Here is a 19,436-nt window from a genome sequence, read left to right on the forward strand (position 1 = left end):
GGTGATGTGGTTGAATAGGGTGTGCACAGCTCTGGTCGAATTAGTCGACGAATTAGTCGAATTAGTATGGGAGGGCCTGTGGGGTCAGTGCTTTCTGTGCATTGTGTCATTTACCCCCCTGGGTAGACCTGTATGTAGGTTCCATTATCATCACCATTTTGGGGACGAGGACACTGAATCTCAGAGAGGTAACCAACTTGCTCAGGGTTACAGACACCGCACCTGTAGCCAGGAAACAGTGCTGTGGCCCTTCTTGTGCACCTTTTCCATTGTTGATATGTTCTCTCATTCTCTGAGCAGGACCGCCAGCCCCCTGCTGCCCCAGCCCCATCATAGTGCCATCAGTAGGACCCAGGCACGTGGCGGGTCTGAGACGTTCCAGGCATACTGTTGTTCAGTCCCCACTGGAACCTGGGCCCAAGTGCTGGGGATTATTAACCCTCTAGCCAGTTTGAAACTTGTGACCCTAGGAAGAAAGAGACCGGCAGGAGAAGATAAGCGAAATCTGGATTTCTGTAGTCTTCACTGATTTACTTCATTTCTGTTCCATAGCATGGTTGTAGCTAGGGGTTTGCAAAAGTTCTTTGTAATATAATACTTTCTTGACAGACATCTCTGTAGCTCCCAGTCACTCAGGTGGTGGCACTTGGCTGCAGGGGACCATCGCCAGCAGCCTCACTAAATCCCCCAGGGTCTTCTCAATGCCCACCGCCCTGAGAGGAGTGTATGCACATGTGTCTAGGGACCTTGGAGGTTGTCTGCTCATTTCGGGGGAGGGGGTTCTGTGCTCCTCTCTGGCCTCAGATCAGGGCAGGAAGGCACTGGTGCACCCCAGCAAAACCTCCTCCTTGGCTTTCTTGGCCTAGGCTGCTGTGGCTCAGGGGGCATCATTTGGGTGGTGCTTCCTTTATTCTGCAAGCACGCATTGTCAGGGGGCAGGGGTGGTGGGCTGGGGGAAGAGTCTGGTTGGAGAGCATTTGGTGGAGGGGTGGGGAGGAAAGAGCTGTGGCGAAGGAGTTACTACCACACAAGCCCCATCCTGGGGCAGGTGGGTTTGTCCCCAGAGCCTGGTGTCTTCTGTACTCAACTCAGGAGAAGCTGCTCCAGGCTTGTCTGTGGTTTTAAATGGTACAGAGTCGCACCTGCTGTGCAGAGATGCTCCGTCCCTGTTGGCAGAGTCAGTCCCTGCCGGTGTCTAGTGAGTTAGGCCAACACGGCAGTACGTGAAGAGATGGGGTCTAATTAACGGTAATTTACAATTATGCGCTGATTGGCAGCTTTCAAAGCACCAATCTCTGCATTCTGTAAGCCTGCAGGGCAGGCATTTCTTTCCCCACTTTCTAGATGGAGGACGGCCCCATGGATTAATGAAGAGTGACGCAGAGGGCTGCCCTGTGTGCGTGTGGCCCCGGCCCCTGCGTGGAGGTGGTGCTGCTCAGTGGTGACAGAGCCTGAGCTTGCAGGAACATGCTCATGGATCAGCTGCCCAGTCACTGCACCCATGTGGCCGACAGCCTCAGAAAGCATGGCCTGATCACAGAGGTGACGGTTTGAAGACCATCGGTGGAGTAGTTATCTATTGATGAAAACAGATTACCCCAAACTTAGCAGCCTGGAATGGGGCTGGCTGGACTCGGTGGCTGTGACTCAGGCTGTCCCCTGAGGTGGCGGCCAGGCTTACAGAGAAGCCGACTTTTCCATTTTGCTCATTTCTGGCAGAACATCTCAGTTCTTTGCTACGTGGACCTCCTCTTCATGTGGCAATCAGCTTCCTGTTGAGCTGGGGATTCGGGAAGGAATTCAGGGAAGCTGCAATGCCTTTATGACCCAGGCTTCTGAATCACATGCTGTCACTTAGCGTCATATTGCATTCCTTAGAGGCAAGTCACCAAGTCGAGCCCACTCTCACAGGGGTGCAGTGAGGCTCCTGCTTTTAAGGGAACCGGTGTAAAACATTTGTGCCCATATTTTGAAACTACCCCAGGGCAATCCGGGCTTGACTGCCTTTCCCCAAAGCAACTTGGCTAAACCACTTGTGACAGGTATTCAGAGCCCCCACTGAGGGGCTTGGGAAAGGTTTTCATAACCACATCCCACTGGAGGGCCCTTCTGATGGTCGGCTTTTCCACGGAGCAGGGCTGCATGTGACAATTTTCTTTTTACACGTATGCCTTGTTCTTACATAAAGATCCTCCAAATGATGAAAACTTAGCCTCATTAAAAAGAACAACACAACAATCTCAGTTGCTGAAACGCGGCTGGATGTCTTGGTTTGTGACAGTCTCCGCCTCTTGGCCTGGCTGAGGTGGTAATTACTCAGTATGCCCACTCCCCCGCCATATTGCCCTGTTTGGACTGGGCGTGTTATGAGCTCTCAGCCCGGATCCTGAGTCAGTCTAAACAAGCATGAGGGGGCTGGGTTCTGTCCTGATGGCTGTTAACCAGGGGTGTGTGTCCGATTGCTTCCAGGGTCTTCTGGGGTCTTCCGTGGTAGTAGTTCCGTGAAAAATGCCATTGGAATTGTGATAGGGATTTCACTGAATCTTTGGGTAGTATGGACATTTTATCAGTGTTAATTCTTCCAATCCATTGGGGTGCCTGGGTGGCTCAGTTGGTTAAGCGCCTGCCTTCAGCTCAGGTCATGATCTCAGGGTCCTGGGATCGAGTCCCGCATTGGACTCCCTGCTCAGCGGGGAGCCTGCTTCTCCCTCTCCCTCTGCCTGTCCCTCCCCCTGCTTGTGCTCTCCCTCTCTCTCTGCCAAATAAATAAATAAAATCTTAAAAAAAAATTTTTTTCCAATCCATGAACACAGGATATCTTTCCATTTATTTGTGTCTTCTTCCTGGGGGCTTTTGAATAAAGACAGGCCTCAGGTTCTCCCTGAAGAGGTTCTAATTCCACCCGTGCAGATGGGATTCAGTGGCGAGTGGTCTGAAGGAGCTCCCAGGTGACTCAGATGTCCCACCCTGGCTAAAGATAATCCATTCACTTGTTCATCCACCCATCAAGCCTTTAAATGAACTTGAATAAAAATATTGTTCCAGCTCTCAGGGAGGCCAGGCAGGGAGCTCTATTTAGTCTGAAAGAGCTGTTTACGTAGCGTGCAATTGTTCTGTGTTACAAAAATTTCCGCTTCAGAGGCCCTTCTGTGTATGTTTTAATGCACTTCACATGGGTTAGCCAGGTTGCTTTGGAAAAAGTCAAGCCCAGATTGCAAGCAAGCACTCATGCTATCCTTAGCACCTAGCTGTGAGTAATCACCGACATCAAAATGGTTATAAAGCCTTCACAAGCATCCACCACGAAACAGAAACCACTCTCTAAAACACTTGTGGGGACATTTATATAACTGTTTTCCTGCAGAATTATTTCTCTGAAAATAAATTATCGATCAAAAAAAAAAAGACATGGAATGCTTAACTTGTGTAAAATAACGCTTTGGTAAAACACACACACACACGAAAACGAAAAGAAAGCCAAGATTAATTTCTCCTTTTTGATTGTCCTCATTTACTCAAACATCTCCCAGCGTGTTTGGATAAAGTGTACGGATGATAGTCTCTATGTTAAATTTTTGTCAGATTTCTCTCCATAGGATGGGTGTTTAAAAGTGACACGATCCACTTTTTACTGATGTAACACTATTTTAAAATGTATTCACTTGCTTAGCTGTGATTTTTTTTAAAAAAAATTAAGAATTAATTAAAATTCATCCTGGCATCTTGGGTGTGGATAATTTGTCCCTGACCTGACGGAGCCCACAGCATGGACACAGGGACAGATCCCTTAGCAAGGAGCTATGACACACACTGTAAGACAGATATGCACAAAGTGTTTTCGGAACACCCAGAAAAGAAGGCGCTATCATTAAAAGTTATCAAAATGATACAGGTGAACCTTAATTCTACATAAACTATGCATAGACAGCATTCAAGGACTATACTACCTCGACGGGATACAAAATTATGTGTATATTCCTAGTGCGATAGTGACTAATGAGATCAAACAAAAAATGGTAAACCTTTATTTGGACAAAGTTAGTGCTTGACTGATGAAAAACTTTGGCAGGTTGCTACAGCTGGAGGAGTGTAGTTTCTATGCGGAGAACACCGTGTGTGATCCAGCGTCCTTCATGCAGGATGGAGTAACTAGCCTTTCATTCATTCATTCATTCATTCATTCATTTATTATTTATTTATTTATTTATTTATTATTTATGAAAGAGAGAGTGAGTGAGTGAGAGGGAGAGAACCTGAAGCAGATTCCATACTGAGCACAGAGGCTGACGCAGGACCTGAGCCGAAACCAAGAGTCGGATGCTTCACCACCTAAGCCACCCCCCGGAGTAGCTATTTTTTTTTTTTATTATTCATTCAAGACACAGAGAGAGAGAGAGAGAGCACAAGCAGGGGGAGAAGCAGAGGGAGGGGGAGAAGCAGACTCCCCGCTGAGCAGGGAGCCCGATGCAGGGCTCGATCCCAGCACTCTGGGATCATGACCTGAGCCGAAGGCAGACGCTTAACCAACTGAGCCACCCAGGCGTCCCAGCAAAATTTTTCTTTCTTTTTTTTTACTTTATCATCAGTAACTTTTAACTAGTATCTCCCTAAAAAATAAAAAGACATAATTTTGGAATAGGTCACTTTTCAGGGGACTTAAATCAATTTGATAATAAACCGCCATTGATTTGAAGATTCGGCTAATTCCATTCAGTGGATGACTTTAAATGACAAAAACAGAATATTGTTCCTTTTAAAACATAGGCTGGAAGATTTCAAATGCATGTGAAGTAGAGATCGTCGTGTGGGAACTCCCATGTGCCCATTGTCAAGCCTAACATTTTTTAACATTTTCTTTGGCGTGGTTATTTTATGGGCAAAGCCCCCGTGGGTTGATTTGTTTGCAAACACTTCCATACGCATGGTTCACTCCCCAGACTCTACTCCTGGCCATCCTGTCCTCTCCTTACCAGGAACCAAACTAACAGTGATTCCTTAGCTGCGCTGACTTCCCCACACATACGGGGACTTCCCAGATTGTCTTCAAGGTCACTTTTCAAGGTTGTCAAAATGATTCCCAAGCCTCAACCACTGGTGAGGACAACTGGTTAGACAAGGCATCTGATCTCAGTCCTTTACCTTCTGGCAGATCTCTTGCTGGTTCCTCTCACCTCGTTTCCTTCCTGTGTCTTGCCATCCCAGCTCCCTCCCTGTGCGTCAGCGTCTCGGCCTTGCTCACGTGTGTCTTGGGATCCTCAGCCTGTGATCGAGGGCTGTGCACGGTGTGCCCACATGTGCAGGGAACTGATGGGACTTCTGCCACCTCACAACGGCTGTTCGAGGGACCATACCCTCTAGGCAGAGAGAGGGGCTGGATCACCGTCCGGGTAGTGCAGAGTGATAAGGATGACTTCAGGGCAGACTCCATGTGTCCAGTGTGGGAGTCCTCAGGAGGAGGGGGCACCAGGGCTGGGACAGAAGGTCAGGGTGCTCCTGCAGACAGAGGAGTGTGAACAAGGCCCAGCAGGGCTAAACTTCTGCTATTCAGTGCTGTCATTTGACCAGCTTAACCTACCCACAGCATAGAGGTGGAAGGAGACTGAGGTCCCGGGGAAAGAAGGACTAGGGGCAGCAGGATGCCCAGGCTCGGACAGTCTTGAGTTTTAGAAGAATGACTCACTGCTTCTGCACCCTTCACCTCTGCATTGGTGTTTATTTTTTGGGGGGGGGTCTCCTGACTTTGGGGTCAAGACAAGATTTAAAGAAAGGTCTGCGACACAGATGCATTTTTCTTGGGTAGACCGCCTGAGCTGTGACATCTTGGGTTTCCCATCAACTCTGCTCTGCCCTATGCTCTGCTTTGCCTGCCACTTTAGAACCCCAAGCTCCCCAATGATAAGCCACTGGATTTCAAAGTAAGATAGAGAAGATGGGCGGGTGGTACTTGGTGGCCTCCGGTGACCAGCAGCACGTAGCTGATGCGGCAGACACTGTGACCAGCCGCTCTGTTGCGTCTCCCGATGGCGCATGTGCACTCGATGGTCTTGGCCCAGGCACGGGCACTGCCTCTCCAGTGTCCCTTGAAAAGTGGCCGACGTGTGGTCGCTGCCACTCAGGAGGACACCTCACTGATTTCCTCCGACGCCACTGATTTCCTCTCTGTCCCGTCCGTTCCCACGAGGAACTTGGTCGAGGGCCTGTGTGCGGGAAGGTTAGTGAATGCAGAAACAGAAAACCAGGCCCGGGAATGGCAGAGGGAGGAGAGATTCAGCCAGGAAAGCGAGTTTCCGTGCGGCGATGAGGCTTTGCCTTTGTGTTTCTGATAAGCTGGGTCGAAAGGGAAGCACTGATTTCCCCAGTTCTCATCAATGAAAGTAGGACAAGTTGCGGTTCCTCAGAGGAGGCAGCTGGAGGTGATCAGTGACTCGAACTGGTTTCTGCTGGGCACTGCTGCCCACCTGCACTCCGTGGCTTGCTGGAAACGTTCGCTGGTGGTGCACAGATGCTGTGCATGCCCCTGCTGTGTGCATCTGAGAGCCTGGGAGGTCGCCAGCTGGGGAACGGATGATCGGCTCTTCCCCTTCAGGGTATGGCAAGTGCAAGGACGGGTGTGCAGTGCACGGCCTGGTTCGGGGCAGTGAGGGGGTTGGTTCTCCAGGAAGGGAGACCAGTGGAGAGAGCATGTGGCCGGACCAGCATCACAGCACCTTCGTGCCGTCGGGGGTGAGGGGAGCCCATCGGTCGCCTCGGAGAAGCCGTGCCAGCTTATCCGCTGTCTCTGGGAAACGAGCTCTGGGAGCCATGGGAGGGAGGGCAAGGCTGCAGCTGGGACGGACTAGCTGGGAGGCCTCTGTCAGGGCCCAGGAGGAAGGGGGCGGTTGTGAGCCCCTCGGGTCAGGCTGTGGGCAGGATGGAAAGAGGAGGGATTTCAGACAGGGGTTAGAGGTAGGACTGATGGACTGGTGACCAGTTGCAGGTGCAGGATGAGGAGGAGAAACGTGATTTGGGGTTTCTAGGAATGTGACCTTGTCGGCAATGAAGATGAAAACAGTTAACATTTGAAGGGCACTTGGCACATCCCTTTGCCAGTGCTGAGAGCCTGTTGTCCGCAGAGCCCCGTGTGGAGGGCAGGACAGGTCCTATTGGCATCACCGCTCGTGGCTCGGCAAGATGCAGAGACTTGTTCAAAGTCACGCAGCCGAAGCCTCCTCGGCCCAGTGTCTGAGTCTGTGTGCCCTCGAGTGGCTGGCAAAGCAGGAACAGGAAATCTGGAGCCATCTGTTTGCAGTAAGGAGCAAAAGGACAGCTTTCGCTTTGCATGTGGGTGGAACGAGGGGCCGTGGAGGGCAGCTGGCCTGGCACGTGCGGAAGTGGGGCTCTGCACCTTGGCAGCAAGGCTGGGCTTCAGCGCGGGACCTGACCCAGACCAGGTGCTTGCTAACTCCGCCGTGACGGCCCATTCATCTTCAGGACTCCCGCATCTGAAGGATGCCATGGCCTGGCTGGGCCAGACTGGCCAGATAAAATGCAGCATGCCAGCTTACACGTGAATTTCTGATAAACAACAAATCTATCTTAGTGTATGTCCTAAATATTCAAGTTCCCATGTAACTGGGTCTCCCATAGTTTTTGCTGTCGTCCCACCAGACTCAGGGAACCGAGATTAGTAACACCAAACTGATTTGTTTTTCCGCTGTCCTGTGGTGCTGCTCTCACCCAGGTCAGAAAGTGAGTGAGTACCCAGGGGAAGTGTATGAAGTAGGGGTGGAGGGGGCCGGCGACACCACAAGGCTCAGGCAGCAAAAGCCCGAGGTGGGTTTAGGAGGGCAGGTGGTGAGAGAAGATGGTGAAGCAGCTACTGATTCTCCTGAAAGTGTCTGGTAGTAAAGGAGAGGAGAAAAGTAGGGTAGAATAGCCTGCAGGATAACCAAGTGGTAGACTCGTTCATTATTTGGGACTGAAGGCCATGAACCAATCAATTGCTATGCATTGCTCACCAAAATGTGATGACCTGCAGAAGTCGCTGGAGCCCGAATGCGGTGGGCATGCCAGGAGTGACCGCTTTTGCTAATGCAGGCATTTCTCTGTTCTCTTGCTTATTTACCCAGGCTGTATCTCTCTGCTGCCATTATTCACAAGTGAAAACAGTAAGTTCTGACCTCTAATGATGGTTTCCTATTTTTCCTTAAAAAGGCAACAAGGAATTGTTACTGTATATAGTAGGTGGGAAGGGAGGACTTTCTGTGGACATCTGTCTTAGAGACTGATACTTAAATCCAGTTATTTTCTCTTTGTATTTCTAAATTTTATTATTTTTAAATCTAGAGTCAAATTGCCTTCTTTGGTGTACAGTTTTGTGAAGTTTTGTTCTTTTTTTAAGATTTATTTATTTATTTGAAAGAAGGAGAGTGCGAGCAGGGGGAGGAGCCGAGGGAGAGGGACAGGCAGACTCAGCACGGAGCGCAGAGCCGTATGCGGGGCTCAATTCCACAACCCTGAGAACACAACCTGAGCTGAAATCAAGAGTCGGCCGCTTAACCAACTGAGCCACCCGGGCGCCCCGGGTTCTATGAATTTTAATGCATGTGCAGGTCTGTGCAACCACCCCCCCAATCCGGATACAGAACAGGTAGGTCACCCCCAACACTCATGCTCATACCAGCCCTTTCTAGTCTGCAAGCAGCCACTGATCTTCATAGCTACCATTTTGTCTTTTTGATAATGCCATAGAGACGTAATCCTTCGGTATGCATCCTTTTGAGACTGACTATTCCACTGAGCATCGCACCTCTGAGATGCAACTTCATATATATATATATATATATATATATATTCATTTATTTTCATGGCTGAGTAGCATTCCATTGTATGGATCCATGCCAATTGGTTTATCCATCCACTCATCTCAGGTCATCTGGGTTGTTTTCAATGTTGCATGATTTGTGGGTTGATTTGCAGTAAATATTCTTTTACAGGTGTTTGTGCAGACTTAAATTTTCATTGTTCTGGGGTAAATACCCAGGACTGGGATTGCTTGGGTCATGTGGTGTATGTCTGTAAGAGCCTGTCAGACTGTTTTCCAGAGTGGCTGTGCATTTTCCATTCCCCCCAGCAATGTCAGAGAGTTCCTCTTGCTTCATATGCTCATCACCACTTGGTATGTTCAAGATTTTTCCTTTTAGCCATTCTTATGGGTCTGAAGTGGTAGTGCACTGTGGTTTTCATTTGCATTTGCCTAATGGCTAATGATGTTGGGCATTTTTCATGTGTTTATCTGCCATCCGTGTATCGTCTTTGGGGAAATCTCTGTTCACGTCTTTTGCCTATTTTTAATTAGATTATTTGTTTTCTTATGCGGTATTTTGAAGGTTCTTTATACATGTGTACACAACTCCTTGGGCATATATGGGATTTGCAAGTATTTTTCTCCCAGTCTGTGGGTTGTCTTTTTGGTTTTTTAACAGCTTTCTAAAAAGATTAGAATCCCATTTTTTTTTTTTTTTCTCCACTCACTTCATGCCTTGGACATGCTTTGGGTGCCATGTCTTGCCTAACTAACCCCAGGCCATGGAGATTTTCTCCTGTGGTTTGACTTTCCCATTTAGCTCTGTGATTCATTTTGAGTTCACTTTTGTTTAAAGTATGGGATTTACATCAAAGTTCTTCTCCTGTTCCTCCTCCTTCTCGTTGTTTTCTGGCATCCAGTTGTTCCAACACCCTGTTGAAAGTGTCCTTTGTTTGTTCAATTGTCTTTACACCTTCATCAAAAATCAGTTGACCATATTTGTGTGGATCTATTTCTTGATTCTCTGTTTTTTGTTTTTTTAACTGATCTGTTCCCTTACCACCATTTTGTATTGTAGCTTTATAGTTAGTCTTAAAACAGGGTAGCGTGATTCCTCCAACTTTCTTCCTTTTTTCCCCAAAATCATTTTGGCTATTCTCATTCTTTGACTTCTCTTATAAATTTTGGAGTCAGTTTGTATCTCCAAAAAAAAAAAAAAATCATGCTGGAAATTGGATTAAAATTTTGTTAAATCTATAAATCGATTCGAGTCTTCCAGTCCATGAGCCAGATATATCTTTTCATTTTCCTAGGTCTTTTAAATTTCTTTTATTAGTGTTTTGTCATTTGCAGCATATAGATTCTCTCCATGTTGGCTACATTTATAATTAAATATTTTACCTTTTTAGAGCCATCATAAATGGTATCTTAAAGTTTCAGTTTCCAGTTCATTGTTGTACAGAAACATAATTGATTTGTGTGTTGACCTTATCTCCTCTGACCTGGCAAAATTCATTCATTAATTCTATAAGGTTTTTGTTTTGTTTTGTTGCAGATTCCCTGGGATTGTCTATATGCGTCTAGAAGATAGGTATGGTTTTATTCCATTTTCCCCAATATTTTCTTTCTTTTTCTCTTCTAATTGCGTAGTGTAGGCTTCCAGTTTGAAGTTGAATAGGAGGAATGAGGGTTTCTTTTTTTTTAAGATTTATTTATTTATTTGAGAGAGAGCATGTGCACACGAGTGGGGGGAGGAAAAGAGGGGGAGGGAGAGAGAGAATCTCAAGCAGACTCCCCGTTGAGCACAGAGCCCAACACAGGGCTTGATCTCAGGACCCTGAGATCATGACCTCAGCCGAAATCAAGAGTCAGATCCTTAACTGACTGAGCCACCCAGGTGCCCTGAGGAATGAGGGTGTCTACATTCTTGCCTTGCTTACAATCTCGGGGAGAAAGCATTTCACTTGTGTCCATTTAGTACGAAATTAGCTGGAGGTATTTTGTAGAGGAAGCTCCCTTCTATTCTAGTTTGCTGCTAGTTCTTGGTATTATTTAGGCCAAATGCTTTTCTTTGTTTCAGTTGATATGTTCATGCGTATATGGTCAATATGGTGAGTTTTTATTTATTCATCTATTTATTTAAAAAGCAAATTGGCCTGTTTCATATACTGTAATGGTGGAAAAGACATCCCATTTATGAAATTTTAATTCATAAGAAGAGATTTTGACTTAAATGTCCTATAACTTAATTTGTCAATCTTTTAAAAAATAAATTAATTTTCTGAAGTATAGCTGACATGCAGTGTTACATGAGTTTCAGGTGTACAACATAGTGATTCGACACTCCATACATTATGCTGTGCTCACCACTCATATCTACCATCTGTTGCCACACGTTACTATGACAATATCATTAACTGTATTCCCTGTGCTGTGTCTTCTAGTCCCATGATTTATTCATTCTATAACTGGAAGTACATTTACTGATTTTTGAATATTGAACTAGCCTTGCATTCCTGAGATAAGACCCACTTGCATGTGGGGTGTATTCTTCTTCTTATATATTGTTGGATTCTACTTGCTAATTTTGGGGGGATTTTTGCATCTGTGTTCACAAGGGATATTGGTATATAGTTTTCTTTTCTTGTGATATATCTGCCTGGCTCTGGCATCAGGGTAAATTGGCCTCATACAATGATTTGAGAAATATTCCCTCCTCTTCCATTTTCTGAAGGGGATTATGTAGAATTGGTATAGTTTATTTATTTTTCTTAAAAGTTTTTCAGAATTTTCCCATGAAACCCTATGGGCCTGAAGATTCCTTTTTCATAATGTTCTTAACTACAAATTCAGATTTTTAAGGAAATACACTTCGGTTCTCTATTTCATCTTCAGTGGGTTTTGGGAGTTTATGATTTGGGGGGAATAGGTTTATTTCATGTAAGTTGTTGAATTTTGTGCACAGATTTATGCAGAACTTTCCCTTATAATCCTTCTGAAGTCTGTGGTTTCTGTAGTGATCTATTCTTTTTCATTCTTGATGTTACTCATTGGTGTTTTCTCTCTTTTCTGTCATTCTTGTTGTAAGTTTATCAGCTTTATTGATCTTTACAAAGAACCAAATTTTGTCTCTATTGCTTTTTGTTTTCTCTGCTCTTACCTTTATTACTGCCAGCCTTCTCATGATTTGGGTGTTTTATTCTTTTTCAAATTTGATTAGGTGGAGCTTAGATTATTGATTTGAGACATTTCTTTGCTAAGACGAGCATTTGATGCTATACATTCTTTTTAAGCACTTCTTTATTATCATCTCACCAATTACCAATTTTGACTTTTTAAATTTATGTTCAAGTTCTTGAGCCTTCCTCCTTACCCAATCAATTATTTAGAAGTATGTTATTTAATTTCCAAGTACTTAAAAATTTTATGGTTTTCTTTCTGTTACTGATTTGTAGTCTGATTTCAGTACGGTTAGAGAACATATTTTGTATGCCTTCAGTTTTTTTACAGTTGGCAAGATTTGTCTTATGACCCAGGAGATGTTCTATCTTGGTGAATGTTCTACGTGCACTAGAAAACCATGTGTTGTGGTTCAGTTGGTTAAGCGTCTGCCTTTGGCTCAGGTCATGATCTCAGGGTCCTGAGATCGAATCCCACGTTGGACTCACTGCTCAGCAGGGAGCCTGCTTCTCCCTCTCACTCTCACTCTGTGCTTTCCCTCTCTCTCTCAAATAAATAAAATATTTTAAAAAAAAGAAAACCGTGTGTTTTCTGCTGCAGTTGGGTGAAGTTATAGAAATATCAGTTAGATCTGGTTGATTGATATAGAGTTGTTCAATTCGATTGATGTATAGTTCAATTTTTTCATATCCTATAGACTGCATATTAGTTATCTCTTGGAATTTAATTGTGGATTTGTCTATTTCTCTGATTGTATTTGTCAGTTTTTGTGTCATGTATTTCAGAGCTTCATTGTTTGATGCATTTAAATTTAGGATTATTATGTCTTCTTGGCAAATTGTCCTTTCAATATTATGTAATGTCCCTCTTTATCCCCAGTAATTTTCTTTCATTTGTCTAACATTTCCCCCTTGTCTGATCTTGATTTAAGGCCACCCAGCTTTCTTTTGGTTTGTATTTCATGGTGTATTTTTCCCATCATTTTACTTTTAACTACCTTTTCACTATATTTATAGTGAGTTTCTTTTTTTTTTTTTTAAAGATTTTATTTATTTGACAGAGAGAGACACAGCGAGAGAGGGAACACAAGCAGGGGGAGTGGGAGAGGGAGAAGCAGGCTTCCCACGGTGCAGGGAGCCCGATGTGGGGCTCGATCCCAGGACCCTGGGACCATGACCTGAGCCGAAGGCGGACGCTTAACGACTGAGCCACCCAGGCGCCCCTATAGTGAGTTTCTTGAAAATAGCACGTAGAGATCTTCCTTGACTTATGATGGAGTTATGTCCTGATAAATCCATCATAAGTTGAAAATAGTGTAAGCTGAAAATGCATTTAATATACCTAACCTAGTGAGCATCATAGCTTAGACTAGCCTAACTTGTATGTGCTCAAAAACTACATTAGCCTACGGTTGGGCAACATTTAATACAAAACCTACGCTGTGATAAACTGTTGAATGTCTCATGTAATTTATAGAATGCTGTATTGAAAGTAAAAAGCAGAATGGTCTTATGGGTAAGGGATGTTTGTAGTATCTTCATGACTTCATGTGCAGCTCCCTGCCACTGTCCAGTATCATGAGGGAGTATCATACTGCATAACACTAGCCCAGGAAAAAGATCACAATTCAAAATTCGAAATACAGTTTCTACTGGATGTGTATGCTTTTCACATCATTATAAAGTCAAAAAAATCGAACCACTATAAGATGAACCATTTTAAGTCAGGGACTGTCTGTATTTGAGTAATTTGTCATTTAGCTGAAATGTTTAGATCATTTACATTAAGTCATTACATCAAACCATTCTATTAAACCATTAAATGAATAAACAATATGATCTATAACTTTTATGATATTTGTGGCTTTAGGTCAATCATTTAATTATTCTTTCTTTCTTGCCTGTTTTGCATTCCAGTTTCCCCTCTCCTGTCCTATTTTGAGTTATTTAATAATTTTTAATATCCCATTTTAATTTTTCTCTTGTGGTTTTCAGTATATCCTTCGCTTATTTTTATGTTTTTTCTAGGGATTAAAATATGCAAACTTTTCCCAGTCTCCTTAGAATCAACACTTTCTCATTTCATTCAAATCATTCACATATAAGAAATGTAGATTTCCCTAGTTGCTCTCAAGATTTGTACCTTGTCCTTCCTTAGTTTTAAGTAGTTTCATTATGATATCCCTGAATATGGGTTTCTCTGTATTTATACTGTATGGGATTTATTGAACTTCTTGAATCTGTAGGCTTATGAGTTTTACAAAATTTAAGGCATTTTCTGCCATTATTTCTTGAAATATTTTTTTCTGAAACACATACTTTCTCTCCCCCTTCTAGGACTCTGTTGATATGTACTGTAGACCTTTGTTGTCAAATAGGTTTCTTAGTCTGTGTTCATTTCTCGCCAGTCATTTTTCTTTATGTTATTCAGCTTGGATAATTTCTATTGATATGTACTCAGAATTGGTGAGTCTGCTATTGAGCCCATGCAATGAAGCTTTGTTTTATTTCAGTTATTGTATTTTCAAATTTAAAATTGCCTTTTGGTTCCTGTTCATATCTTCTGTTTCTTTGCTGAAACTTTCCACGTTTCTATTTATTTCAAGGGTGTTAGCTCTTACTTCTTGGAGTGCTTTTGTAACAGTTGCTTTAAAGTTGTTATCAGACAATCCCAGTATACAGTCATCTTGTGACCTTTGTGGGTTCTTTTCCCACAGAAGTTGAGATTTTCCTGGTTCTTCATATGATGAGTAAATTTAAGTTTTCCTAGACATTTATTATATTATGATATTCTGGCTTTTATTTAAATCTTATAACAATATTGGCACTCTCTTTTTGTTTTATCAAGCAGTTGACTCATTTGGGTGTGAGCTTACATTTCCACCAGGCTTTGTGTGGTTGTTGTTTTCATGTTGGTTCTGTGTACCAAGCCTTCACAGTGCCTTCACATCTTCCCACGTTCCTTTTGCCGGGGGCCAGTCTGGGACCTGGGTGGTGGGCTGTCTCGTGGAGCAGTTCTCAAAGCCTATGGTGTGATGCAAGAGTCATCTCCACATATGTGCATTTCAGAGATGCCACCAGGAGTCTGTCTGTAAATGACTTTCTGGACTGTCCTGAGCTCTTCCTCCTCTACAGTCTCTTCAGTGTGGTCTACTTCTCTAGGATTTCCCTTTTGGTCCTCTAGCCAGAAAACGGGGGCTTTATTTATCCTGCTTTCAGTTGCTCTTCCTCTGACTGCCTACTTCTGGGGCAAAGCAGCAGAACAGAGAGTGGGAAAAGCAGTGGGATTTACTCTGCCCTCATGGGACCTCAGCCCCTCTGGTGAGAGAGAAGAGGATCTCCCCTCCGAATTTGGGGTTCCACTGGGCCCCCACCACTGTTGCTCCCAGCACCTCTGCTTCTGCAGGACGTCTCAGGGACTGGGCTCGTAAGAAGAGGGAAGAATACATAGAATCCTCCATTCTCTCTGAGCATCACGGGACTCCCCCCCTTTTTTTTTCTGGAGCCTGGCACTAGAGGGTTTCTCCTGCAGATCACTCTGTCAATGCCTTTCCCTCTGCAGGGCTCAAGCTGCACTGAGTCCAGGACCGGAGGGGGGAAAAAAAATAAGTGGTACCGTAGCATCAGTTTTGAGGTTTGGCAGTTCTGCACCTCATCCCCAATTCACCTGTTAGAGTTTACTTCTCAGAGTCCTCCAACAGCTGCGCCATGCATCTGGCCAGTTTTTATAGCTGCATTGAGTTGGAGACAGAGAATGCTGTGTTTATCCCATTGGAACCACTTCCCTTTTTCTTTTAAAATGCATGTGCTGGGTATAACCAGACAATGGATTATATTTAGCATTAAAAGGAAATGAGCTATCAAAACATGAAAAGACATAGAAGACCTTACATGCATGTTACTAAATGTAAGAAGGCCATCCGAGAAGGCTACATACTGTATGATTCCAACTGTATGATATTCTAGAAAAGACAGAACTACAGAGACAGTAAAAAGGTCAGTGTTTGCCCCGGGTTAGGGTGGAGGGCAGAGATGAGTAGGTGGAGCACAAAGGATTTGTAGGGCAGTGAAACTAGTCTGTATGACCCTGTAATGTTAGATACATGTCATTATACATTTGTCCAGACCATAGAGTTAACAACACTGAGTGAACCCTCATGTAGACTATGGTTTCTGGGTGATATTGATGTCACTGTAGGTTCATCAGTTTTAATACGCTCCTGTTGTGAGATATTCCTACTTGGGGAGTCCATACATGAGTGAGAGCAGAAAGTATATGGGAACTCTCAGTACCTTCTGAATTTTGCTATGAGATTTTGCTGTAAAACTGCTCAAAAAAAAAGTCTATTAAAAATGCATGTGCCAAAGGACCTCATTTTTTGAAAAAAGGTTTATTTATTTATTTGAGAGAGAGAGAGAGAGTGGGCAGGGAGAAGGGGAAGGAGACTCCCCACTGTGCACAGAGCCTGATGCAGGGCTCGATCCCAGGACCCTGAGATCATGACCTGAGCTGAAATTAAGAGACACCTAACCAGCTGAGCTACCCAGGCCCCCCAAAGGGTCTCATATTAAAATAATTGTGGGGCTTGGTAAATATAGTCAAACATTTTAGGCACTTTAAAAACAGAAAGGAAATAAAATGATCGAAAGCAGTATAATACACTTTCGGAAGTACACGGGGTAAACGCAACACATCTCATTTACTCTTTTGTAGTTAGGACATGACTTCAGTTACTTCGTTCCATACATTGTCATTTTTCTGGGCTATTTCCCTTACTAGCATTTTCTGGCTTTCAGTAGATACTTCTAGAGACGTAAGGTCAGTGTTTAACTTAGAATTTAAAATGTGTACAGTGCCTTTCACAGGAATGTGTCATGTGGCCTGTCCATAAATCATTGACTTTTTTTAAAAGCTCAGCCCTACGTTATTAGCCTGTAGGTGCTGGGCTGGTACACAGGGCAGGACCTGCCTGTAATTTGAGAGGGACGACAGCTGTGCCGGTCCTCATGGGGCCACAAGTATCTGGAGAGGAGTGTCCCTGCAGGCCGCCTGTCGCCTGGGCACAGGGACTGGTCAGAAGGAAGAGTAAGAAGGGTCATCACTCTCAGCGTGCGCAGCAGCTTGGCTATTTCTGTACTTCCCAGCTCTCTCCAAGCTGGAATCATCTAGAAAAACACATCGCACATTGAGGGATTGCCTTCCCTCGGTTCCATGGATTATGCTTGTCATCTTATTATGCTTTCATTTTGCTACTTTCGTTGTTTTTGCCTTTGGAAGACGAGCCCATGGAAGAAGGCTCTGTAGTTCACTCACTTTGGCACACGGAGTCACGGACCTGCCTAAATATAGCATCCTTGTCTTCGGGTGTAGCTGGAAGGAGGGCATGCAGGTGGCCATAAATGGGAGTGCTCTTCCTGTGTGTGCCCGGCTGGGGCCTAGCTCTTGATTCGGTTAATCTCCGGATCAAATTTACCCTGTTTGGTGTGCATGTGTGTGGGAGTTTCTGTGAATGTGGAGCTTCTAAATTTGTGCACCATTTGATACGGGTGTTTAAAAGTTGTAGTATTTGTGGTGCGGGCACTCGAGGCCGGCCACTGTGTTTTCAGTACCGAGATGTACTTGTCCTTTAGGAGTCGCCAGGGGCCACGCCGCTTACCCTGTGTGTCTCTCTCTGTCCCGTCTCACATGGGCACAGAGAGATGGGTACATAACCCGAAACCGATCTGCTCTGTAGTTTTGACAAATGCATCGCCTTTCACCTCGTGGGTTCCTCAGAAGCAGCTTTGGAGTATGGCTGGGGGTTCCGAATGCCTTCTGAGAGCCTGGGTGGAGGGAGATGATCCGTCTGCCCACCTGTGCCCCATCACTGATCGCTTCTTCTGGGTCAGTCTTGTGCTTGCTGTGTACCCATGAGGTCAGGGACAGGGTTCCTGGGGCAGCCCTGGAAGTATGGCATTATTGTCATCTGCATCCAACAGGGCAGAAACTGCGGTGGAGAATGAATGTCCCGTCCTTGTGTCTGTCCCCCAGCCCATCCGTCCATCCATCGTCCTGTCTGTCTATGCCTGTTACTGGTTGGTAGTTACATGCACATAGGTTGCTGAGGTCAATTAGTCAGGGACACAAAATCTTTATTTTTTATTTTTAAATTAAGGATGACTTACCCACAGAAAGAAAAGGCCCCATACACAGTAGTAATAATAATAATAATAATAATAATAATAATAATAATAATTGTTTTTTTTAATCCAGAGAGAAAAGATTTTTTTAAAAAATCACTTTTCATTTATTACACTTCTGAAATTAAAAATGCAACCCTAACTTTTATTTGGAAAAAAAAATAACAAATTGCTTTACCTGAAGTTTCTCAAATTCTTCCTAAATGTCTGTATCTTGTACATCCTGAATTCAGGAATTCCCATGCATGCTCATGCAGATTCCCCCATTACTAACATGTACATTTGCTCTGTGTTCTTGCTCTTCCTCTCATTAAATTCATGTGTGCGGCTTCACACACACACACACACACACACACACACACACACACACACACCCCACTCCTGTCTCCGAGCAGGACACGTTCCCGGTTCACGCCCATGCCTCCCAGGCCGGCATCCCTGCCTCACTCCCACCTTCCCTGTCTCCAGAAGGTGCCTCTGGATCGTGACTCCCAGCGTCCTCGATGTCCTCGCTTCTCAGTTTGACCCTCTGACTATAACCAACCCCTTCGCCAGGCCAGCCACCATCAGCGAAGACAGCACTTTTTCTAGAAAAGAAAAGCAAGAGGGACGGAAGAGTGCCTCTTAAAGAAGCAGTGAAACAAAGTTGTACCCATTAGTGAAGGTTCAAGGGAGTTCCAGAAGTTTCCTTGGAACCTTAGAGTTTTAGGAGGTAGAAAAATTTATACTGAAATAAATGTTTTGTTTCCATAATGTGTAAAAACCAACAGCTTTATCGAGATGTAATTCATACCACGTGCAGTTTACCCATTTATTTCCTTGAACGTTTAAGGTACAAGAAGTCTCAACACTTGGGACGCCTGGGTGGCTCAGTCGTTAAGCGTCTGCCTTCGGCTCAGGTCATGATCTCAGGGTCCTGGGATCGAGCCCCACATCGGGCTCCCTGCTCCGCGGGAGGCCTGCTTCTCCCTCCCCCACTCCCCCTGCTTGTGTTCCCTCTCTCGCTGTGTCTCTCTCTGTCAAATAAATAAATAAAATCTTAAAAAAAAAAAAAAAAAGAAGTCTCAACACTTTCAGGCTAGAGATGTGCGGTTATAAATAAGCCCAGTTACTGACTCACTTCCCACATCAGTGTCCTTAGGGGATAGAGAATTTAATAATCTCTTCTTGGGGGGGACAGGGTTTGCCAGTGTCATTCTCCAGGGAAATCAGTGGCCAGGGAAGGGGCCTCGTGGAGGTGCTTGTCGGGTCAGGACCACGTGTGCCTAAATGTGGGGCAGGGGGAGCCATGT

Source organism: Leptonychotes weddellii, chromosome 12, assembly GCF_054177405.1.
Source record: "Leptonychotes weddellii isolate Sample4059 chromosome 12, ASM5417740v2, whole genome shotgun sequence".
In the NCBI taxonomy this organism is placed as follows: domain Eukaryota; kingdom Metazoa; phylum Chordata; class Mammalia; order Carnivora; family Phocidae; genus Leptonychotes; species Leptonychotes weddellii.